Source organism: Hemitrygon akajei, chromosome 13 (assembly GCF_048418815.1).
Source record: "Hemitrygon akajei chromosome 13, sHemAka1.3, whole genome shotgun sequence".
Taxonomy (NCBI): Eukaryota; Metazoa; Chordata; class Chondrichthyes; order Myliobatiformes; family Dasyatidae; genus Hemitrygon; species Hemitrygon akajei.
This window is the reverse complement of record NC_133136.1, coordinates 81,365,652-81,392,527: the sequence shown is the minus strand read 5'-3', so window position 1 is coordinate 81,392,527 and position 26,876 is coordinate 81,365,652. Positions and strand designations below refer to the sequence as shown.

Below are 26,876 nucleotides of genomic sequence, written 5' to 3'. Positions count from 1 at the left end.
CTCCCTCTTCCCCCAACCCACCACTTTCTGCACCTTCCCTTCCAGTCCTAGTGAAGGGCCTCGTTCATTTCTCTCCATTGATGTTGCCGAACCCAAGTTCCTCCAGCATCTTATGTGTGTTGACTTATATAAACACAAAACTTTCATCAATGTAACAGGCACCAAAGTGTGAATTTTTTCATTTGGCCACGATGCCACAAAGGAATCCTTGTACCCAGCACAATGAGATTAAGTGGAAAGTGTGCAGTAAAGTGGGGTGATGTTGCCACAAGCAATTTTGATTACTCCAAAGTAAAAAAAGGTTAATAAAATTAATGGGTATAATGCATACAGTTGGGTGACAGTGTAGAGATAAGGAGGTGCAAGGCAGCCCTTCCCTCTGCTAGCTTGCAGGTCACCTTTCGACCTACTTAGCCCCCCATCCCCCCCCCCACCCCCGATCAGGGTCACATGAAGCCATATGAGCAGCTGGTGCATATCACAAGTCCTGGTTATACAACCACTGACGCCAAGAAATCTCTGAAGAGTACTGATAATGGCTGGGGTCCCCCGTTTTGTAAAGGCACTGCCCAAAAGGCAGCAGTGGCAAACCACTTCCGTAGAAAAGTTTGTTAAAAACAATCATGGTCATGGACAGAGGACCATGATCTCCCATGTCATACAACCGAGCACAAAGTGGAATACAAGTGGAATATTAAGGACAGTGTTAACTCTAGATTCATTTTTTACTGTTACTAACTGATATTTCCTTTACTTATGTATCATTCCATCAAACACCTAGCTTGTCTTGAGTATTCTACACTCCCAAACTTGAGGTCAAAATTTAGTCAACCCAAATCACGGCAGATCATGTATCCCCTCTCCTTCAAAGGCATTTTAATATTTTCAAACAAATCAATTCTAAATTCATCAAACCCTGCCTTGGCAATATAATTTCATCAAACCTTCATGCCTATATTCCTCTACCAGGATCTTGGGAATCTTTACATTTTTAAAAACTGCCTCATTGTTGGGATTCATGCCTTCAAGTCACCAAAAGAATGCAATTTCAGACCAGATATCAAGATTCTCCGACTCATTTATCCTTTTTCCTCCTCCAAGATGCTTCCTAAAACCCAACTCAATGGTCACGTCCCATTACCACTTTGTGGTTCTTTAGCAAATTGTGCACAAAATATAGGATTCTTTCTACATCCTATGAAAATACAATTGCTGAGAACATTACCCAGGTTAACACTGATGATTACACTGGATCAACAAAACAGCTGTCTTATAGAAGAAGAGAAATGATGAAGGCTTGGTGACGAGTTTCATCAGCCATTGCCATTCATACAGAAGCCAAACTTGTGCCAATAATATAATTTGCAACTTTCTTTTCCACAACCTTGGAGACAGTGTTCAAAGCTCAGCTGGACATTGAAAAGGCGAATATGCTGAAGGAATAAGTAGAAAGTGAAAATGCAGATAGTGTATCAAATGGTGCTGTTTCAAGTATATTTCCAAATGCAAGGATGGTACCAAAGCAAATGCTATCAGCAGTTCTCATTAACAGTTACAGTTTGGATCAAAAGAGGAACAGAAGTTTCAACTAAATTCATTAGTAGTCGGGAATTAAAGAAGAAATTGAGGCAAGTACAATTAGGAAACAGCAGAACTGGTTCAGATGCAGAGTAGATAGCTATACTGATGTCTCAGATTTCAGAATAAAGAATTACATGTTTTCTTTATATTTAGTCTTTGAAATTGGGGGTGGGGGAGTAGATCATGAGTTGGTCAAGAGCTAGTCACATAACATGGAAAAATAGTTATACCAGTTTCTAGACCAAGTAAACAGAGTGGATTCCAGTTAACTGGGACATATTGGGACCAGTATACTTTAGCAAAATTAAGTAGCTGTCCAATTAGCTGATGTTTCATGGAAATAGCTGAAAATAGTAGTTTTTAAAAAAAGACAAACTACTGTTTAACTGAGTAACAAATTGTGTAGTTACATGAAACAAAACAGATTAGAACACTACCCATACAACTGGTGTTTGTCCATTGTATCTGGTGACAGGAAACCTGCACTGGCGTGTTTTTAAAGTGGAATAACCATTGTACCGTGGCAGTTACATTCCCAACCTCGGAACTCCAGGTACGAGTAGTCATCACAAACTGGGGTCTTCTTTGGTTGCAGTGGATAACCATGACGACTTCTCTACCTCCTCAAGCCCTATGCCCTCCATGGAGCGTTGAAAGACTGCCTTCCTGATCGTTGGATCTCACAACAGACCTCATCTGCCCAGTCCACCATAGCCGACTTTGCATGTTAGGACAAGCATGTCCCTTTCTCACTAGGGTATGAGACCCGCCAAATACCCTCACCTGGTTTAGCCTGCCTGTCAAAGTGATGTACTGGGGTGTGACTGCTGTCACGTGCAAACAGCTACTTGTAATCACAGGTGAGAGCCAAGTGTCTGGTGGGGACCAAAGGTAACATTCCAGACAATTGCTGATACCTTCAAATTCTTTCTAGATCCTAATCTGAAGTAGTGAAATAGTTTCATTTTCACTCCTGGCCATTTCTGGCGTCTCCAAGCGTGAATGCTCGAAAGAACAAAAAAAACCAAAATCGCTTTTGAGCAAAATAGTTCTGAATTATTGCTGGTCAACTAAACAGTGACAAAAATCACTGCTTTCTGAACCTAAGCACATGCAACTGACACTGTTTAAAAACTGCTCTAAGCATGGTATAGTGTCCAACATCCAGTCAAGCACACATGACTAACACCAGTAACTATTTGGCAACATCTCCTGTCCCAATTGAGTGGCATAGTGTCCTAAATAAACAAAGTTAACCCCAGTTATTTTGTCGATTAGTTTTTGTCCTTTAAGAGTTGTCCCATATAAGCGGATGCCCCAATTAACCAGAATCCATAGTACTTAAAATTCAACTGAATACCTTAACACATGATGAATTCTTAAAAAAGTGTTATTTTCTGATATGTATTTATATCTTCCGACAAAGTAAAACTGTATATTATTCACAAGCTTTGTGAAATGAACAAAGCAAGCCTATGTGTGTAGAAAGAACCCTTTATATTTTGCACAAAACTTTGCTTCAAAAAGAAAAAGTATTGTTTACTAATCTTGTAGTAGTATGTATTTTTTCCTCCCCCATTGCCACCAGTTTGTGAACAATGACTTTTTTGGGGTTAAAAGTCATTGCACCACTTCAACAACATACTTAGTACTCATTTGCAAATTTGCTAGTTATCCTGTCACATTTCTGAAAAAATCCTTATGGATTAAACACATTTAGCTTCTAACACTTAATCCTTATCCTTGCAACTGAATCCCCTTGCTCCTAAAAACAAACTGTACTTCAACAGTGGAGATCTTGAGTTTTTTTTGCATTCAATTGAAAGCTCCCTCTCCCCCCCCCCCCCCCACCCCATGCACTTTGCTCCCATTATTTCAGTTCCTAATGGGCTTCAGCAGAATGGTACATCATATGGCAAATAGCAAAGATCACAATGACCTGGTCTTCAATTTTAAATATAGTATAGGTAACCCAGACCAAATGGACTATGCCATCACTGTGTATAGTTGAGAGAATCACATGCAAAAAGAACATCCTGCATATTCATATAGATGGTTTAATTTGAAGAATCACAAATATGAAAATTTTTTGATGTAAATTTTCTCCCCCCCACCCCCAGCTACATTTAAAGTCATCCATAAATACTCATTTACACAAACAGATTCAAAGGATTTGCTCTTAAAATCTTCAATCCTTGTCCTAAAGCCCTAATCCCAGAATGAAGTAACTTGTAGTTCAGGGATACAAGATGGCCTTAACAATCATTTCAAGTCTAGGTGCAAAGCAAAGACTATGCAAATCAGCATTACCATTTCTGGAACAAGCAGCATATTGTTACACTGACCAATTTTAGCATTCTAGTATGACAGAGGGGTTATAGAATGAGCTACTAACAAGCAACTGGACATACATCAGCAACATCAGAACAAAGGTTCAGTGCATTTTCGTCTGTCATGATTCAGCCACACACCCAACCAAAAGAACAAATGCAATGCCAGGAATGGAACTCTAAGTGCAAAGTACTCTTGACATGGCTTACTTTTTCATCCTCCAAGCAGCAGATAACAAATTACCTAAATGAGAAGTCAAAGGAGGGAAATAAGGATTGTCATAAACAAAAAGACAAGTTCAGATTTTGCTGTTGTTTCGAGGAACGGCAGATTAAAAGGGATAAATCTCAGAAGTAGAAAGGCAAATGCAACTTAGATGATGAAATCAATAATGTTCATAAATGAAAAGGCAGATGACTACTTAAATGAGATGTGCAATGTACCAAAGATGTGCATGCAGTGGGAGACTAATGATGCCACTGAAATAGTACCGCCAATAAAAGAACAAATCTGTTCAAGATGTACATCAGATAAAAAGTGTTATACTGTCATTGACAATGAGCATCAGGCAAGCATGATCACCAGACAAAATAGGATTACAAGAATTAGTCATCTTCAGCAACATTACATCTGTAGTAAATATACACAAGTGATCATAAGAGATACCAGTGTGATTAAACCTCCCAAGGCCATCTTTGAAATTCAAATATTTTACTTATCTATGTAATTGAAATGCTATTATGAAACAAGAAACAATCCTAGTTGTTACAACAAATTGAAGTTTATCATTGTGGTGCTACTGTTCTAAAAATGTTGTACATTGAATGTGCCCATGAATCACAGATCAAATGAAAGGTTTTGCTCCAATATAATGAAATTCAAGCATGATAATGGTGCTTTAAATGCATAGAAAGCCATTTCTTTACTAAAAAAAAAATCAGCACTGTATTAAACCTCAATTCCAAACTTCTTACTGAGGAGAATCTCAACAGACAAACAAAAAATCAATTATTCGTTCCTTTGATCTGCTGTCTGAGAATTATAACTGCCTTGATGAAATTTACTGCCCTTCAGAACTGGCTTTTCTTTTCCTCAGAACTGATGCCCTACAGGAACCAAGTGCTGTGAGAAGTGAAATACTTACTGCAAGGATTGTCAGACTTGAGGTCAACAGCACATGGAATCAGATCAGCGCTGCCCACAGAAATTCATTCACTGAAACGGTTCAACATCTCCCCCCACCCCCTCGCAAAAGGTTCAAAGGTTCATTTATTATCAAAACATGTATCTGTATACAACTCTGAAATCTGTCTTCTTCAAAACAGCTACAAAACCAAGAACGTGAAAGTCCTTCAGAGAGAAACATCAAACCCAGCAGCCCCACCCACATAAATATCATCAACCTGCTAAAAATGGAGCATCGACCCCCCCCAAAAAAAACAAACGTGTCTAATACTACTATCTTTGATTTGCATTACAAAATTCCAATAGCCAGATGTAGTCTTGGGAACAAATTGATGAAGGCAACTACAGAGTGTACTACAGATACCAGATGCAATGTGCTACTTGATCATTAAAACTAAACCATTATTCAGCACATACTCAATGACTTTTGCCCAAATGGTCCAAGACATATTTTAGCATAGATCACAGAATAATTTGTTAGAATCTTTCACACACAGAAGACCTGAAACACTGGTGCTCTAAAAAAAAAGCTGTACATTGAATGTGCCTCATGAACGATAGAACAAATGAAAAAGTTTCAATCCATCATAATATAATATGATTTTCTATAGTAAAGGTGCACTAAAGGCAGAAAACGATTCCTTTATGCAAAACATTAGCACAGCATTAACACACATAACATTCTGGAGAACTCAGCAGGTCAGGCAGCGTTCACAGAAAGGAATAAAGAGTTGACATTTCAGGCAGATATCCTTCATCAGGACTGGAAAGGAAGTGGGGGGGGGAAGAGAGGGGAAGGAGTACAAGTTCGAAGGCGATGGGTGAAAGCAGATAAAGGAGGAAAGATAGGATGGAGTGAGAAGCTGGAAGGTGATAAGTGGAGAGCAAATCATGGGAGAAGGCGGAGAGGACAAAGGAGGAGGAAGAGAAGGAGGTGATAGGCAGGTGAAGAGAAAAGAAGTGGTAAGAGGGGAACAAGAATGGGGAATGGAAGAGAGAAGGGGGATAAGCTACAAGATGTTAGGGAATTTGATGTTAATGGCATCACAATGGAGGCTATCTAGACTGAACGGGGTACTGTTCAACCAGAGAGTGGCTTCATCGTGGCAGTACCGGAGGCCAAGGACCAATATATGGGAATTAAATTGGTTGGCCATCATGAAATCCTGCTTGTTGCAGATGCTGACAAAGCAGACCCCAATCTACGTCAGGTCACTAATGCTGCACCGGACTGAGTAGATGACCCCAATGAACTTGCAGATGAAATGGAAGGACTGCTTAGGGCCCCGAATAGTGGTGAGGGAGGAGATGAATGGACAGTTGTAGCAATTCTTCCACTTGCAGGGTTCAATGCCGGGAAGGACAGCAGTGGACAAAAGAATCATGGTAAGCGCAATCCCTGCAGAAAGCAGAGTGAGGAAGAAGTAAAGACATACTTGGTGGTATGATCCTGTTTAAGTTGCAGAGAACGATATGCAGGATGCAGAGGCTTATGGAGAGTTAAGGACAGGATAGGTGAGGGTGGATGTCTGGGAAATGGAAGAAGGATGACATCGTTGATGTTTTGGAAAGGAAAGTCTCATCCTAGGAAGAGATACGGGAAGGATAAAAGATTTGAGAAAAAGGAATGACATTTTTACAAGTGACAGGGTGGGAAGAAGTTGTTAAGTCAGTAGGTTTAAATAAAAAGTTTTCAGTAGACAATCTGTCTCCAGAGTTGGAGAAAGATTGAAAAAAGGGAGAGAGGTGTCAGAAATGGACCAAGTGAATTTAAGGACAGGATGGAGGTTGAAGGCAAAGCTGAAGAATTTGAGGAGCTCAGCTTGGGTGTGTGAAACAACACCAATACAGTCATCAATGTAGTGCAGAAAGTGTTGGGGAGCATTACCAGTGAAGGTTTAAAACAAAGACTGTTCCACATAGCCAATGAAAATACAGGCATAGCTAGGGCCCATGCCAGTGCCCATGGCTACACCTTGGGTATGGAGAAAGTGGAAGGAGACAAAAGAGAAATTGTTGAGAATGAGGACCAGTTCTGCCAGACAGAAGAGGGTGGTGGAGGGCAACTAGTTAGGAATGTTATCTAGAAAGAATTAGAGCACTCCTTGATGGGGGAATTAGAAGTGCATACGGATTGGACATCCATAGTGAGAACAAAGTGATCAGGGCCAGGGAACTGCAAGTTGTTTAAGAGATCAAGAGCATGTGAAGTGTCATGGATGTAGGAAGGAAGGGACTGAACCAAGAGGGATAAAATAGAGTCAAGGTATGTGGACACAAGCTCAGGTGAACAAGAGCAGGCAGAAACAATTGGCCTAACCAGACAGTCAAGCTTGAGGATCTTGGAGAGGAGGTAGAAATGCACAAAGCAGGGTAAGGGAACTACAAGATTGATGGTAGCAGATGGCAGAACTCCAGAGTTGAGGAGGTTGGTGATACTGCAGGAGACATTGGCCTGATGGCCCCCGAGTGGGATCTTCTTCAAAGGGCAAGTAAGAGGAAGTGTCTGATAGTTGCCTCCTGACTTCAGCAAAGTAGAGGTCAGTCCACCAAACTACAACAGCACCCCCTTTGTAGGGGAGGTTTGGTGGTGAGGTTGGGATTGATGTGGAGACAGTGAAGGGCAGTGCATTCAGAGGGGGTAATGTTAGAGCAGGAGAGAGGAGTACATATGCACACGCAAACACACAGCTGAACCATAGAAAGCATCCTATCCAGATGTATCACAGCTTGGCATAGCCATTGCTCTATCCAAGACAGCAAGAAATTGCAGAAAGCTGTGAACACATCAGCAAATCAGCCAGCTCTCCATAGACACAATCTACACTTCCCACTGACTTAGGAAAGCAGCCAGCATAAAATGAAAGTTATTCCTACCCCAATCGTTCTCTCTTCTCACATCAGACAGAAGATACATCATTTGGAATGCACCAACTCCAGACTCAAAAAACAACTTCAATCCTGCTGTTGTCACACTCCTGAATGGAACTTTCATACACTAAATGTGAATTCATGAAACTCTGAATCAAAGCCATACTTACTCTGTACCTCTGGCATTCTGTGTTTGTTACCAACTTATCTGCCCAGATGGCATACAAACGGAAGCTTTACTGTATCTCAGTACATGGGATAATAATAAACCAAACAGAATAGAGACAGAAAACAAGGCAGATTGTATGGTTACTAGGAAAAGTGTACAATCACAGAGTATACAATTTATCAATGACTAGATTGGAAGACATTAAAATAAGCAAGAAATTTGCAATGGAAGAATATTTGTTCACAAGTCTATTAGCTTCTCCTTCTCAAAGCATTCAGTCTTTGTAAGTTGCCAAAGCTCTTTACAGATAAGCAACAGCCCCAGATCAGAGGCCACAAAACTAAACCCACACTACTGAAGTCAAATGCAAGCAATCTACCAGTTTTTAAAGAGCAAACACGAGGAAATCTGCAGATGCTGGAAATTCAAACGGCCCGAAACGTCGACAGCGCTTCTCCCTATAGATGCTGCCTGGCCTACTGTGTTCCACCAGCATTTTGTGTGTGTTGTTGTTTGAATCTACCAGTTTTGGCAGCTTCTCAACAAAATGCCAGCAGAGCACAAAATTTGAGCTCATTGTAGAGGACACAAATTGGCTTATGATGCAAGATGTCAAATCACTAAGTTATTGTATAGACTCCAAGAGGGAATAAAAAGCATTTAGTCAAACACAGACAACAGCTGAAATCTCTAATGTGCAGCAACAGTTTGATACGAGATCTTTGACCACCTGCCTCCTCTTTCAGACTTTTGGGGTTAAGGCAGACTTGGAACACTATTTCCTCTCTCAAATTTCTCCGAAACACTTACCCACCTGACCTATACCATAATCCTACTGGAACCATAGTTTGGATGATAAATATACTCCTTTCCACCTTCACTCGATTTAAAAAGAACAAATTATACCAAACGGGTACAAGTAACTGGAGGTTGGTTTAGCTTTCAGCTGGACTGTCAATGGTTATAATAACTGGCTTCCATTTCCCTTGGCTAAAACAGAAATGTGAAATTAATGAATGTTCCTGTTGGTGGCCCTAAATCAGTTCTGAGTTGTGAAACGTAGTAGTTATAAATCTTAACCAGTTCTAGAAAGATAATTGTGAAACATAGTTCAAATACAGAAAATCTGTGCATTAAAGGAACTGGGGAACGATTTCCTGAGTTTGGCATGAGTAACTTGCAACACACAAAATGCTGGAGGAACTCAACATCTATGGAAAAGAGTGACAAGTCTCGGCCCAAAACATCGACTGTTTACTGTCTTCCATAAATGCTGCCTGGCCTACTGAGTTCCTCCAGCATTGTGTGTACTGCTTTGATTTCCAGCATTTGCAGATTTTCTCTTGTCTTGTGAGTAACTTACCACCCTTAGCAAGGTTGAGATAATAAGTGTTGCTGCAGTTAAAAAGGGAAGCTGGCTACTCATGTGAAAAAGGAATAGAGTGATGGAGAGAAATAATAAAATTTAACATTTTATGACAGAACTCTGCATCCAAATAACATTCTGTAGAGGTTTCTCCCCTCATTTTTAATGTTTTCAAAATACATTTCTAGCCATGGTTTTTGTTAACTTTCTTGCTCTTCATTCTTAGATTTGGTGCTCATTTTATCTGGTTATGACTCTTGCTGTTCGGATTTCAATGATAGTACATGATATATTAATTGAAATCAATTTTTGTTTTAAAGTGTTCATAGGCATGGCAGTGCTGTACATCTAACTGGCAGTCTGTTTGGAAATATTTCAAATCTATTATACAAAAATCATCACCTAACATGGGGCAGGGTGTTAGTAAATACTTATCTCCCAAGAATTATGAATTGCTTCAAAACATCCCTTTATTCTGTAAGGTCTTGAGTGGCTATTGACAAGCTAATCACAAGTTCCTTGTGTGAGACTTAATTGAGTCAAAGTGGCGATTCCCTTTTTACTAATCTTTGCACTTTGATTTCATCACACAGTCAGAAGCTATAGCCCAGATGCAGTGTCTTGACCCAAAGTCTTGGCGATCCTTTCCTTCCACAGATGCTGCTTGACATGCAGAGTTTCAACAGAACTTTTATCGTTTGTTCCATCACCAGCACCCTTTTGTGGCTATAAGTAAATGAAGGTTCCTTCAAGTTCTCATTCTTCAAATTCTCAATGCTATCTTGTTTACTGATATCAACTGAACTTCTGATTAGGCTCTCACCCCCAGGTACAATCTGATCGTCAGATGGACATTAAAATGGACTTAATTTGTGGGTGGGGTTAGGCATTTCTGCTGCTGGATAAAGCACATGGATCGCTTACAGTATCTTACCCTAGATCATAGAACTTTGGCAATCATACCTGTTTGGGTAACAAGCTGCTAGTAAGGTTTCTTTGTAACAAGTGTGTTCTCACTCAGTGAAAACTGGATGAAATTCTGCAAGCAAAAGACTGCTTTTCAGCTTTGCAGTCTCGTTTCACTTGGAATTGTGTGGGAACGATGAAATCTCTGAAAGGGCTGGTATACAGTCTATTCTGGATGCTCGCTGGCTTAGGTAGATGGAGCATGTGCCTTGGAGTCTTCCCAGGCCTCTGCTTCATAAGCAACCACACAGAGTAGCCCAAGAGAGAACAGTAAAGTACATGGTCAAGCAAGTTTGAAACCTGGTATTCCTTGTGATAACTCTGAGAACACTGTCTACAATTGCTGCCTGGAAGTGCTGAGACGAGTTTGGTTAGAGTCACCAACCCAGAAACCCACCAGAAAGCAAAGCTGAGGTTCACTGTCCAACACTGAAGCATTCAGCATTCATTAGATCTCTGGATTTGTGGCCACTGTCAGAAGGCCTGTTGTTTGCACAAACCCAGTTTCTCAGACACCTTTAATCTGTCGTCTCTCCTTTGATGTGTCAGTTTTCTTTGGAAGGCTTATGTGCCAGTGGCTTTTGCCAAACTGTACTCCTCAATACTTACATGAGATACTACATGAACATTGGCTTCTCTAACTTCCGTTAGTGCCCCTCCTCCCCTTCCTACCCCATCCCTGACATATTTAGTTGTTTGCCTGTTCTCCATCTCCCTCTGGTGTTCCCCCCCCCCTTTCTTTCTCCCTCGGCCTCCCATCCCATGATCCTTTCCCTTCTCCAGCTCTGTATCCCTTTTGCCAATCACCTTTCCAGCTCTCAGCTTCATCCCACCCCCTCCGGTCTTCTCCTATCATTTCGCATTTCCCCCTCCCCCCACTACTTTCAAATTTCTTACTATCTTTCCTTTCGGTTAGTCCTGACAAAGATGTCTCGGCCCGAAACGTCAACAGCACTTCTCCCTATAGATGCTGCCTGGCCTGCTGTGTTCCACCAGCATTTTGTGTGTGTTGTTGTTTGAATTTCCAGCATCTGCAGATTTCCTCGTGTTTGCTCTTTAAAGATACTACAGCTGCTGGGAATCCATAGTAACACAAGACAAACACAAACATCTATACAGTCGGCACTCCTTATCCGCGAATTCCACATGCGCGAATTCAACCAACCACGAATCGCAAAAACCCAGAAGTGCTCTTCCAGCACTTGTTGTTCGAGCATGTACAGATTTTTTTTCGTCATTATTCCCTAAACAACGCAGTATAACAACTATTTTACATAGCATTTACATTGTATTAGGTATTATAAGTAATCTAGAGATGATTTACAGTATACGGGAGGATGTGCGTGGGTTATTGTGGATCGGGATCGAAAAAAATCGGAAGTTCTCTTACTAAGTAAGTCGGAAAGGTACATCCAGTATTATTTAGCGTCAGTTAGCCGAATGTTTGTCTTAGCCTATAGTATATATTTTACCTTTCTATGCATATAAAACACTTAAGAACGTATGTTTCAGCGCTGGGCTTGGGAAGTTCCTGAGTTTGATCCAGTGACAGACCACTTCCCAGCGCTCTCTCCACCGTGCCAGGTTGATATGAAGGATCAAAAACCCAAAAACCCCAAAACCCAATAATTAAACAACTGCATTGCTTAGTAATTGTAGCTTCATCTGGGCAGAGCCTTTCCCACTTTATCCTTTAAAATTGTTCCGATCGTTGACCGACATAGCCTAACACTTTGCCAATGGCCGATGGCGTTTCACCTCTTTCCGATCGCTTTATTATTTCCACTTTATTTTCAATCGTGATCGTGATTATTTTCATGAACAGAAACACTGTGGATTCAGAGTTCTGCCGCCGGGTCCTAATGTCCAGGTTAAACAAGACAGGTTAAATAAGGTCTGGGGTTCCACTGGGTCCTAAGGCCCACTGCATTGAGACAGGTTGAATAAGGGACTTGAGCATCCGCGAATTTTGGTATCCGCGAGGGGTCCCGGAACCAATCCCTCGCAGATAAGGAGCGCTGACTGTATTTCAATCCAGCAACAATTTCTGACACATTGAAAGAGGGGGGAAAAAACTGCATTAGGCACATGGCTTCAGAATTCTCATGCATTTCAATCCAACTGCTTGGATTGCAACAACTGATGTCAGGTGTATTCCCAATAATTTCTTCCAAGTTTGCAAAGAGATCTTCAAGAAATTGTTCAAATTGTATAATTTGAGATTTTTCTTACTTTTTAAAAAGCAAAGAATAGGAGCTTAAATTTACAATTTTAAAATAAAAAGAAACTTGTGGGAAATAGCAGTCATATGCCTCTCATCATGTAAAGATAATGCAACTAAACTCCTGAGTAAATATTCCATAACTATAATGCTGTATATGGTACTGTATGGTAGTTATATTTTTAGATCAATAAGTTGTGCAGTAGATGGTCTATTCATAAAGCAAACACTGCCATGTGAATCCCAAATTGTCCACTTGTTTCCACAAATACTCAGGGGCAAGTCTACAGCTACTTGAAAGTAGGTACACAGCAGATGGGGTTGTAAGGAATGTATATGGCATATGTTTGCCTTCATACTGTAGATCTGGGCATTGTGAATAAAGATTGTGATGCTTTGTTGCAGCTGTACAAAACTTTGGCTAGGACACATTTGGAGTATTGTGTGCAGCACATTATAGGAAGGAGGAGGATACTTTGGAGATGACAAAGAACTTGTTCACCAGGGCTATCAGCTGGATTACACCACATTAGCTATAAAGTGTGGCTTGACAAGCTTGGGTTTTCTCTGGAGTACTGACTGAGGGGTGAACAGATAGAAGTACATAATTATGAGAGGCATAGATAGGGTAGATAGAGTATACACACACACACACACACACACACACACACACACACACACACACACACACACACACGCACGCGCGCGTGCGCGCATGCACAGTGATTATTTCAATTGCGTGTCATGGCCAACAAAACCATCACGAGTTGAAGGGCCTACTCCTTTGCTTTGTACTATTCCATGTTCTTGATAAAATACCTTGAACCAGTGCCAAAAAAAAGATTAAGCAAAGCTTAAGAAATGCACTTTAAAAACAGAGTAGCTCATGTTAAAATGTTGCTCTTATATGCCATGCTAATAAGGACATCACCTGCAAAATAAAGTGCAAGTGAATCATGCATCCAATTTCATCATTTGGATTTCATTTCACCAGGTAGCGATTCTGCCTTCACTAGTTTACATTGATACCCACCATATCTTGGACTGAAGACAAACTCATTGTCAGGATTCACCCAATTCATATTACTAAACACTTACTCTAAAATGCATGCTTTCCCTTCAGTGTCATGTCCCTTACACCTGGGACTTCTCTCGTCCCTCTTTTTGAAAGTATGGCGCATATACACCAAATGGTGGAAAATAACGATAAACAGCATTACAATTTTGAGGCTTGTTAGGGTACCAAATTAAAATCCAGACCAAAACCAATGACCTACAATTCAAATGCAGTTTGTGTCCAGTGACATAACTTTGACCACTACCATCCAGAGCTCTGTCCAGGTATACTCAACCCACCTACCTCCAAGAGAAGGACCACAGCCTTGTTGAGGCTTGAAGGCTTGCGTGCCTCAATGACCAAGACAGCTGTATTCACTGGAGTCAGGACTTCACGCTTTGGCTCTTGGTAGGGTCACCCATGTCAACCAGGTCAAAGGGTAGAGGCCAGACTAAGAGAGGTCCATTGATCCTCCAGGTTTGGGGGTTCATCTCAGGGCTAACAAAACTGACTGGTAAAACAAAATTGTAACAGAAACGGCAATGAAGAATATTAAAGGGACTTTTATTGCTGCCCTAAATGCCAGCAATATAACGGGCAAAACAGAAGACACTCAACACAGCAGCAGACAACCCCTGCGTAGCTCCTGCTAAAGGACAGCACAGTACTTATAAAGTACAGTAGATGCCGGATTATAAGCCACTACTTTTTTCCCACGCTTTGAACAGCTTTGAACACTGCGGCTTTTACTACGGTGTGGCTAATGCATGGTTTTTTTTCATGCCGCCAAAAACATTTTGCCTCGTAACAGTAGACCAATAAAATTGATGAGTAGTTCACAGAGGTCCAATGAAATTGTACGATAAATCAAGCGCACTTTCACAATTAAATTATTGTAAATCAGTCATTTGTACTCACCCTCATCAACATGGAAAACACTCGAAGAAAAGCATTGTGCTGCCTTTATGGCAGTTATTTAGTTTATAATATTTTCGCTTAGTAATTCATTTGTTAGTATTTTCTAGTTAAAGTTAGAAGTGTTTTAACTATATTTGTTTTCTGTACTACATCCCGGGACGCTATGACGTCACATCCGGTTTCGCCGCGTCTTGTGGGAAATACCGGTTTGCGATAAACGGAAAGGTGGGGGGAGCGCATTAGACCCGCGTGAGAACGCTGCTTTTAAGTTAAAGGCGATCAATAACTTTTCCTGGTAGGCTGCAGTATATATATTTTTTTACCAGTCGTTAGGAGATATTGGAATGTTGTTCGTGCACTGTTCAGTAAAAAAGTATACGCAACGTAATTTGTGTGTTACCGATACGTATGTATATTTAAAAGTAGCCGTGTTACAGGCACGGTTCGAAAAAAAGCATTTGTAATATGTATTTGTTTATGTTACCATACGGATTTAATTAAAAGTTAAAAAATCCTCACGTGTAATATCTTTCTGTGTAAATATCTCATATTACAACGTGGGACACCTGCGGCCTAAAATCCGGTGCGGCTTAAAATCCGGTGCGGCTTAAAATCCGGTGCGGCTTGTACAAGTACAAAATTGATTTTCTTTCTAAAATTAGAGCCTGCGGCTTTTAATCAGGTGCGCTCTGTAGTACGGAATCTACGGTAAATGCACTTATAGGACCCCGAGAATTAGCACATCTATAGAAGAGCCAATCCAGCCAGTTCTAATCCAAGCAAGTCAGATGACCCAAACACAAGATTTACAGTTCACCTCCTTTTGGTAGCCAGGTTTGGATTAGTCAAGAGACTAAGTTGAAGGGCCGAAGGAATTATAGATGGGGAACTTTTACTCCTATCATTTCGCTTTTCCCCCTCCCCCCTCTACTTTCAAATCTCTTACTATCTTTCCTTTCGGTTAGTCCTGACGAAGGGTCTCGGCCCGAAACGTCGACATCGCTTCTCCCTATAGATGCTGCCTAGCCTGCTGTGTTCTACCAGCATTTTGTATGTGTTGTTGTTTGAATTTCCAGCATCTGCAGATTTCCTCGTGTTTGTTCCCTGATATTCAATTTTTTTGGGAAAATTAAGGTTTGGAAATTTAAAATTTGCTCTTTTCTACTAAAAATGCTCTAGAACAGGGGTGACCAACTTTTTACATTCCATGCGTCAACTTCTTCACGCACATGTTCAGATGCGCTATACAAATCTTGTAAAAATATGTTAATATAGAAATATTTAGCATTCTTACATGATATATTGATGTAATTTAAAAACAAGATAAACATTACTTACCTTAATGAAACTTTCAACAAATATATTTTCTTTTGATTTCATCATTTTTCTTAATCACGTATTCTTTCCGTAACTCAAACCCAAGCACTAGCTTCAGTTTTCCTTCTATTTCAGTCTGATATTGTGTTTTATAGTGTCTATTAAGATCATGTCTTCTATTACATGAGAAAGTATTTTCACAAACAATGCACAACGGCTTTCCTGACAGACCCGCTATAAATAAGAACTCATTTTCCCACTATTAATTGAATTCACGTTTACTATCACTTTCTGCTTTTCTTTTGCTCATTTTCTTTTGCACTGTGATGGGTAACTGAATGTAAAAACAAGGCTTAATTGTCGAAAAAGTGCAGAACTGCAAATGTTCACAAAGGCCGAACAAAGCACAACTCCGTAACACACGAGTGCCAATTGTAAACTGACCAGCAAAAAACCTGCAACGCACCACCTGGCACCTCAGGATCAAATAAGTATCAAACATGTATTGAACAGTTATGGAATGAGTGCAGAACAAAAGTCTTTCTTTCCTAGTTTGACTCATTAAACATTTTTTTAATTGAAAACAGATTAATGTGAAAGATAACATTCACCAAAAGATGTGCATGAAATAATAAAATTGCTAAAAATTAGTGCTAAGTTTTAGATTTTTTTCCTCAGTAAAACCCATTTCTAACTCTGAGCTACCTGAATTCCTGTTATAGATTTTTTTTCCTACAAATGGGTTTTTGGTTAATACTTTTTGAATGAGTAGGCTTACTTTTTTTATTATTATCACTGGGGTGCAATGCGCCTCTTTAATTATCAAATGCACCATTTCTGGCACATGCACCACAGGTTGGCCATCCTTGCTCGAGAAGATGGCACCAGTGAACAATCAGTCAAGAGTGACATTCTCCAGACAATTCACATAACTACTACTTCCAATTATTTTTCTTTCAAATGTGGTTCTGCTATTAGCGATCTACATTTAGGTGGTGTGCTTTCTGACCAATTGAGCATTCTGTCACTTTGGTTTCTCAGAGAGTATTCGGGGAGGTCTCGAGCGAAGCATGCAGCCTCACAGTAAGAAGCCTGGAGACGGGGTGGGAGCTCATGATCAACACCATTTCTCGCCAATCAAAGCAGTGAGGGAGATTGAAATCATCGAGGCGGGAGCACAAGGCGAGCGGGTGTTGAGCACCATCTATCAGACGCTCACTGCTGCCGGAGGAAGGTGTCTGCGTGTGACGGTCTTCCTCTCCCTTGCCACTCCCGGAGGAAGGTCCCTGCATACAAACGGTCTCCTGCTCACTGCGCCCACAGTCCAAGGTCTTGAGCAAGGTTTAATCGACGCAGTTTGCGCATTGGACCCATAGTTCATGTTATGAGTTGTTTCTGGTCAATTCTTTTATTTTGTTGGTGCTATTTTGGGCAATTATGGATCAGAGTGACCTGCAGATAACAAACACTGAGGTAAACTGAATACGCCCAAACACTTTCACTTTTGTGTATTTTTAAACTCATATTTTGACATTTGCACAATTTGGGTTTTTTTAAGTGGGGGGGGTTGATGTTTTCCTTTGAGCGGGTTCCATGATTTTCTTTGTTTTGTGGGTGCCTACAGAAAGAGGAATCTCAGTGATGCATGCTGCATACATAACTTTGATAATAAATACAATTTGAACTTTGACACTAATGCAAAATCAAAAAAACATCTAAAACAAAATTGATATAAAAATCTGGGGTATCTAAAACTTTTGCACAGTGCTGTACATGGAAAGTCAAACTTCCTAGGTGTAATTTTCTTCATTCCTATATATATTTTTGCTGCCAGAATTTATCACTTGGTATCTCAGATAATCTGCTAAATTTAATTCCAGGGAGTCTCAACTGACAAATTCTATAAACCTGCTTGTCATTCTTTAAATTATCTCTGGGCAACATTTTGCAGAATTATACTAAAATACATCTTGTGCAAATTTCATATCATAAAGTAATTTGCAAAACTGATCTTTCTTTTCTACTCTCCCTGCCACAACTAATTTAAATAATCAACAACAGACCCAAATAGAAAAAAGAACCACTAATTTTTAATAACAAAATGCAAGTTAGAAGGTACAGAGAGGTTATCAAACAATTATTTTGACAAAGGTGACAAAGATTTAATAAATGGCTTACAGGAAGCAGATAGCAAGCATGCATTAGCTAGAACTACTTCAACAGACAAGGCTGAATAACCATCTCTTGTGCTTTGATTTAAACAAATTGTGGACTCATTGTATCAGACATATCAGAAATCTGAACACAATTGCAGGAGAATGCAAATCTGAGCCCTAGCAATATAGCACTTACTGCAAACATCAAAATCAACAGCCCATATATTCTGGTTGTATATCATTCTACTGCAATGCAGGTGTGCTTAAAGACATTTCCCCTCATTGTTCATCCAAATGTTTAAAGTGTTGGAGGAATACCCCACAGCAGGCTGTAACCTACAACTCACAATAGACCACTGCAATCAAAATGTGAAAACTAATGCATATGGATTATACCAAATGTTTGTCATGAATTCAGTCCACATCACAATAATCAACATACCAATAATGCTACAATACTTCATATGTAGAAATGATTCATTGTTCAAAATACATATAGCTGTTTTTAAAAAAGTCAAAAAAGTGTAAGGGGCACATACCAAAGCAAGCCAGCTTCAGTAATTTTCAAATATGCTCATACAATTAAATGCATATTATGTTAACAACCATTCACACAAAACAGGAAATTTCTCTCGATGGTCATGAGCAACTTCAAGTTCCTCGTCTATATCTACATCTCCAAGAATCCATCCTGAGCCCAGCACAGATGCAACAATGACGAAGGCATGGCAGCAACTCCACTTTCTTAGGAGTTTAAGGAAATGCAGCATGTTGTTTAAAACTGATAAGGTTCGACAGAAGTAGAGTAGAAAGCATTCTGAGTAACTCCAGCATGGCCTGGTATGGAAACTCCAGTGTACAGGAACAGAAGAGGCTACAGAAAGTGACGACTCAGCCAGTTCCATCAGAGAAGCAGCTCGCCCCACCATCAAGGACATATACAAGAGCCAATATCTCAAAACACCATCGCCATCTGGGGCCACTGCAGCCATCTGGGGTAACAGGAACCTGAAGATCCACAACTCAAGGTTCAGCAACAGATTCTTTCCCACAGCCATTAGATTCTTGATCCACCCTTAATTTTACCTTGGATTATACTTCCACCATTTGCACTAACATGATATTTACTTTGACTTATTTAGTCATGCAATTAATATATAAATCACATTTATGTTTGTCTTGACTGTAATGTACTGTGGTGCTGCTGCAAAAATGTTTAATCCTCTTACACATCTGTTTTACACCAAAAAAAAATCAATGTCTATTTTTTAACCAATGAAAAGGAGAAATGTCAAATCAACTTGGCAACTCTTCTGATTGGAATCCAGTGATTTCATATCTCTTGAGTAACCCTTGAACTAGTAGCAACTTGAAAACACAGTAGTTAGATCCTTACCTCCTCTAACTATACTGTTTTGGCTTAATCATTCAAAAAGTTGTCAATTAGGATGACACCAAAACAATGCAAGCCTCTGCTGTCTTTCAATCTTTGATAAACTATTTCTGTATTAGTCACTTTTGCTTGGTATGTGCATGAAATTTCAGCTGGCATTATTCCACACATTCACACAGGTCTGTGTGTCCCTTGAGTGCTGCCTCCTCCAATTCCACTACCCTGCCCAGCTTTGTATTATCCAGAAATCTGACAGCTTTGCATTGAGTTTTTGAATGTAGGTTTTTTTTAAAAAATTTAATAAAAATAGCAGTGATATCAACATCAGGACCTAAAGCACACCAGCCCAGTTATTCCCCTCACGCAACTACACAAACACAGCTCTTCCCATCTCACAGCTTTGAATTTAATTTTTTTTAAAACATAGAATTCCACCCCTCCCACTCCCCAACCCCTACCCAATATATTTTATTTCTGCAGATGAGCCCATACCTTTGCCATTGTTGACCTCTGCCAAACAATAATTTGAATGAAAACACTTGAAAAAAATTCCTGGGGAAAAAAGTTACAGCATTGACCGCGTGGATAGTCAGAGGCTTTTTTGCAAGGCTGAAATGGCTAACACGAGGGGGTACAGTTTTAAGGTACTTGGAAGTAGGTACAGAGGAGATCAGGGATAAGTTTTTTTTTATGCAGAGCGTGGAATGGGCTACCGGCAACGGTGATGGAGGTGGATACGATAGGGTCTTTTAAGAGACGCTTGGACAGGTATATGGAGCTCAGAAAAATATAGGGCTATGGGTAACCCTAGGTAATTTCTCAAGTAAGGACATGTTCGACACAGCTTTGTGGGCTGAAGGACCTGGTGCTGTAGGATTTCTATGTTTCTAAGGGTATATCTTTGCTTGTGAAAGTAGTAGTAACTGATCTGATGACTTAGAAAGAAGGCTGCCCAGAAAAAAAAATCAGTCTGATCTTTCGGATAACTTCAGTGTATGGATCAAATTGTTCTCAACTTCCATATCTCTGCATTGCTGTGTGGAAGTGAGGACCATGTAGATCAGGTGCCATATCTAACATTCTGCTTTAAAAAAAGGGCCATTGATAAAAACACTTTTTTTAAAGAAAGCAGTGATAACAAAAAAAATACTATAAATTCATTATCTTCAGTTTCAGATGGAATGTTTTCCAAGCAAAGCCAAAAAAGAATAGCACAGATGCACAAGACAACACAAAAACCCCAAGAACACAGCAGTAGAGCAAGTGTATAAGAGACTAGTTTAAGTACATTGCTGTTACTGCTTCAGTAGATAAATTGGAGGTGGGGCTCACGATAATGTTAATCATGCTAAATGCCAATTTACTCAAGCGGTCTACAAAAGAAGTAGAATACAAGTTACAAAAATTTTCCCCCTTAAAAGGGCCACTCTCCAGAAAGGTGCAAGGAGTGACGGATACTTGCATATAGACTTCCTATGTGCACATGGTTTATCTGCTCCTCACAGCAGATGGGGAAGCAAGCTATTCACCCAGGCAAGATAAAGAGATACTACCTAAAAAAAAGCACTGTAAGCAATTTACAGCACTGTAAAGTGTGTCTGTAGTATAAAGATTTAAGAATACATTGCAGTGAACCAAATAGCAGGATTGCAGAGACATGGCAATAAAGAGATCAGGACTGGGAAAGAAATACATTACATGCTTTAATAAAGAGAGAGGATATAACTATTGATTAACAATAACAATGGCAACAGTAAAAAGGTACATAAATCTGAAATGGGATCTAGATAAGAGATGGTAAAACATCAATCTCACTAACAGGAGTCTCCACATATCACCTACCAATTGGAGAAATGCACAGAGTTTTCAAATTACCAAAACAGATTACCCAGACTCGGCAAGTATAAAATAGAATGCAGTCACAGCACAGCTACAGCCCCCTCATTCCAACCAGTCCATACTGACCCTGGTGCCCACCAAGCTTGTTCCAATTTCCTTTGGCCCATATCCCTCAAAGACCCACCCTTCCTTTCCAGGTACCCATCCACGCACATCTTAAACAATTTTATTGTACCTGTTTCAACCACTTCTTCTGGCAGCTCATTCCATTTACTCATCACCCTCCGGAGAAAAAGATTGCCCTTCAGGTCCCTTTTAAGCCTTTCCCCTCCCACCCTAAATTATGCTACTTAGTTTTGGACACTTCTACCCAGGGAAAAACTATCAACATCCACCCTATCTATGCCCCTCATAATGTTAAGCATTTCTATAATGAAAATCCTCATTCTCCAATATCCTAAACAATAAAGGCACAGCCTCTCTAAAACTCAGGCCCTCTACACATGACAACATCCTCAAATCGTTTCTGCACTCTTTCCAATTTAGCTACATCTTTCCTATTAAAGGATGACCAAAACTGTACACAATACTCAAAGTGTGGTGTTCCACAACTTAGACAACTCCTACACTCGTTGACCTGACTGAAGGCCAGAGTGCTGCGCACCCTTCTTCCACCAACCCACCTACCAGTGATGCTGCTTCCAACAAACTATGCACTTGTACTCAAGTCCCTTTGTTCTGGTCCACTCCCTAGTGCCCCACCATTCATAGTACAAGTCCTATGCTGCCTTGACTTTCCAAAATGCATCAATGCACACATATCTGTATTGAAACCCATTTGCCACCACTCAGCCCGCTTACCCTAATTGATTACCAGCAAATATAAAATGATGAGGGGTGTCAATCAGATAAATTGCAAGAAGCTTCCCCCCCCCACCCCCCAGCCCCCAGCCCCACTCATCCCTCATATCAGACAGAGATAAAGATGAGGGAGCACAAGGAGACATTCTTCACCCAGAAAGGCAAATACAGGGAATGGGCTGCTGGAAAGAATGGTTGAAAAATAGAAACATAGAAAATAGGTGCAGGAGTAGGCCATTCGAGCCTGCACCGCCATTCAGTATGATCATGGCTGATCATCCAACTCAGAACCCTGTACCTGCCTTCTCTCCATACCCCCTGATCCCTTTAGCCACAAGGGCCATATCTAACTTCCTCTTAAATATAGCCAATGAACCGACCTCAACTGTTTCCTGTGGCAGAGAATTCCACAGATCCACCACTCTCTGTGTGAAGAAGTTTTTCCTCATCTCGGTCCTAAAAGGCTTCCCCTTTATCCTTAAACTGTGGCCCCTCGTTCTGGACTTCTCCAACATCGGAAACAATCTTCCTGCATCGAGCCTGTCCAATTCCTTTAGAATTTTATCCGTTTCAATAAGATCCCCCCTCAATCTTCTAAATTCCAGCAAGTACAAGCCCAGTCAATCCAGTCTTTCTTCATATGAAAGTCCTGCTATCCCAGGAATCAATCTGGTGAACCTTCTTTGTACTCCCCTCTATGGCAAGAATGTCTTACCTCAGATTAGGGGACCAAAACTGCACACAATACTCCAGGTGTGGTCTCACCAAGGCCTTGTACAACTACAGTAGAACCTCCCTGCTCCTGTACTTGAATCCTCTTGCTTTGCATACCATTTGCCTTTTTCACCGCCTGCTGTACCTGCATGCCCACCTTCAATGACTGGTGTACAATGACACCCAGGTCTCTTTTCCTAATCGGCCACCATTCAGATAATAATCTGTTTTCCTGTTCTTGCAACCAAAGTGGATAACCTCACATTTATCCACATTAAATTGTATCTGCCATGAATTTGCCCACTCACCTAACCTATCCAAGTCACCCTGCATCCTCTTAACATCCTCCTCACCGCTAACACTGTCGCCCAGCTTCGTGTCATCCACAAACTTGGAGATGCTACATTTAATTTCCTCGTCTAAATCATTAACACATATTGTAAACAACTGGGGTCCCAGCACTGAGCCTTGCGGTACCCCACTAGTCACTGCCTGCCATTCTGAAAAGGTCCCATTTATTCCCACTCTTTGCTTCCTGTCTGCCAAACAATTCTCTATCCACATCAATACCATACCCCCAATACCGTGTGCTTTAAGTTTGCACACTAATCTCCCTTCTGAAAATCCAAATATACCACATCCACTGGTTCTCCCCTATCCACTCTACTAGCTACATCTTCAAAAAATTCTATAAGATTCGTCAGACATGATTTTCCTTTCACAAATCCATGCTGACTTTGTCCGATGATTTCACCGCTTTCCAAATGTGCTGTTATCACATCTTTGATAACTGACTAGCATTTTCCCCACCACCGATGTCAGGCCAACCGGTCAGGCCCCGGTTTCTCTCTCCCTCCTTTTTTAAAAAGTGGGGTTACATTAGCCACCCTCCAATCCTCAGGAACTAATCCAGAATCTAAAGAGTTTTGAAAAATTATCACTAATGCATCCACTATTTCTTGAGCTAGTTCCTTAAGCAGTCTGGGATGCAGACCATCTGGCCCTGGGGATTTATCTGCCTTTAATCCCTTCAATTTACCTAACACCACTTCCCTACTAACAGGTATTTCCCTCAGTTCCTCCGTCTCACTAGACCCTTGGTCCCCTACTATTTCCGGAAGATTATTTATGTCCTCCTTAGTGAAGACAGAACCAAAGTAGTTATTCAATTGGTCTGCCAGGTCCTTGTTCCCCATGATCAATTCACCTGTTTCTGACTGTAAGGGACCTACATTTGTCTTAACCAATCTTTTTCTTTCCACATATCTATAAAAGCATTTACAGTCAGTTTTTATGTTCCCTGCCAACTTTCTCTCATTATCTTTTTTCCCTTTCCTAATTAAGCCCTTTGTCCTCCTCTGCTGGACTCTGAATTTCTCCCATTCCTCAGGTGTGTCACTTTTTCTGGCTAATTTGTATGTTCCTTCTTTGGACTTGATACTATCCCTGATTTCCCTTGTCAGCCACAGATGCACTACCTTCTCTGGTTTATTCTTTTGCCAAACTGGGATGAACAATTGTTGTAGTTCATCCATGCGATCTTTAAATGCTTGCCATTGCATATCCACCGTCAACCCTTGAAGTATCATTTGCCATTCTATCTTAGCTAATTCACGTCTCATACCTTCAAAGTTACCCTTCTTTAAGTTCAGAACCTTTGTTTCTGAATTAACTATGTCACTCTCCATCATAATGAAGAATTCCCCCATATTATGGTCACTCTTACCCAAGGGGCCTCGCACAACAAGATTGCTAACTAACCCTTCCTCATTGCTCAATACCCAGTCTAGAATGTCCCGCTCTCTAGTTGGTTCCTCGACATGTTGGTTCAGAAAACCATCCTACACACATTCCAAGAAATCCTCTTCCTCAGCATTTGGTTCACCCAATCTATATGTAGATTGAATCTATATGCAGGTTATAACTACTGTTCCTTTATTGCACGCATTTCTAATTTCTTGTTTAATGCTATCCCCAACCTCACTACTACTGTTAGGTGGCCTGTACACAAATCCCACCAGTGTTTTCTGCCCCTTAGTGTTATGCAGCTCTACCCATATCAATTCCACATCCTCCAGGCTAATGTCCTTCCTTTCTATTGCGTTAATCTCCTCTCTAACCAGCAACGCTACCCCACCTCCTTTTCTTTCCTGTCTATCCCTCCTGAATATTGAATATCCCTGGATGTTGAGCTCCCATCTTTGGTCACCCTAGAGTTGAATTTGGATCGCTGACAGACATTAAGCTGCGTCTAGATGAGCATTTGAATTGCCAAGGCGTATGAATCAAATGCTAGGGTAGACACCTTCATAGCTGTCCTTCCACAAGGCTGGATGTTGGGATCTTCAGTGTTAATTCCATTCACAAAGTTAAGGAACAGAGGGAGAGTGGGATGGAGAGTCCCAACATTGTGGAGGGAAGGCAATGAAGGTGCCTGGCTATGGTACTGTTCTGTCAATGGTATGTTTGACCTGTAACAACCACAATCATCTCCCATTTTGTAAGATGGAGGGGCTTACCATTGGAAGGCTAGGCTTTCTCTTTGATTCAGGTTTGCGAGGGATTCCTCAAGGTCGTTTTCTCCCTCTCTCACACTGTGTTACTTCGCAAACTGTGTCTCCAATAATTCCACTGTAATTTGGCTTCCCCTCCTATCTTCATCCATATCTTACATATATCACTTCAGGCAGGTCATCTGCCACCAGCACCTGTATCATTTACTGTTGTCTGCATTTCTCGCCTTTCTCTGCAACCCCAAAATGTTTGATTTCGAAGTTCGCTTAGTTATCATAACATGCAAATCTGAAACATTGCCGGTTTCTCCTTTCCCCGATGTTTCCTTCAAACTTATTCTAGATTTTTGACAATATGCACAAAACAAAAGTAGAGAAAAGCTGGAACTATTTTCCTAACATGGAGTGCCTCCATTCATTTAGGAAAGGCTGCATAAACTCTGGAGGTGGGGAGGGGGTTCAAATATCACGGAGGGTGAAGTTAATGAATAGGAAGGACTCAACTGGAACACATGTGCTGACTGGGTCAAATGACTTATAACCGGCTATCGATTCCATCCGCGGGGAACGGTTTAATCTCCGTAAAATGACCTAGTTGCTGAGATTTTGGTCAAATGTTGAGCACTCAAAGCTGATTTTTAAATCAGTAGTGCGGGATTCGCTGCTTCATTTACATTTGAGAATCTCGAACGTAAGCATGGCACTCCGATATTTAAATTTCAAATACACAGATTTTAACTACAAAAATCCTAGCTTGCGGGAATTTCACCATCTCGTTGCTTCCTCGCATATTCACAGGACTTTTTCCCCCCTCCTGCAAACTAACAACGGTGCACAACAGCTGCAGTTTTAGCTGCCGTACGTTCCGAGACCCTGCGAGCTTACTTTTCTACTCCTCCCTCTTCATAAAATCTTACAAAACACTCCGAAACAAAACTCCGGGGAATTCCTTCTGCAGTGCAGAAGGTGGAATCGCCAGAGAGGACACCCGCCAGCCAGCACCCACCTGCCCGTCAGTCAATCCTCGCGGGCTCCGATCTGCGCCGCGCGCTCCCAGCGCCGGGTTCCAATCCGCGCCGCGCGCTCCCGGCGCCGGGTTCCGATCCGCGCGCGCACCTCCCCAGATCCCACCGCATGCGGATAACGTCACACGCACCGGGGGAAAAAAATCCACCAAGGGTCCAGCAGTGTGAAGAAGGGGGGAATAAACTGGAAGAAGTTCTTCTTTTCCCCACTTGTAAACGTCTCCAAGCCTCCGGAGCCAATGCACTACCTTTTGAAGTGTAATTATTGCTGCAATGCAGAAAACAAAGTCGCGAGATATTGCACATTCCAAGCTTCATTTCACTGCCGGTTCCTAAAACATCTGCATGGCCCTGGGTCTAAAGCCGCTCTTTGACTGGCGAATCTACCTGCAG

The 26,876-nt window shown here is 41.0% G+C and overlaps 1 protein-coding gene across 6 annotated transcripts in view; it reads right to left on the bottom strand.

The window, feature by feature from the left end:
- The window catches only part of LOC140738007 (prominin-1-A-like), a 160,820-nt gene extending 134,261 nt beyond the window's left edge, over window positions 1-26,559 (bottom strand). For all 6 annotated transcript variants that reach the window (XM_073064966.1, XM_073064968.1, XM_073064967.1 and 3 more), the window contains exon 1: window positions 26,465-26,559. The gene's annotated coding sequence lies outside the window, so the exon portion shown is untranslated. The remainder of the gene's footprint in view (window positions 1-26,464) is intronic.
- Between the last annotated feature and the right edge of the window lie 317 nt (window positions 26,560-26,876).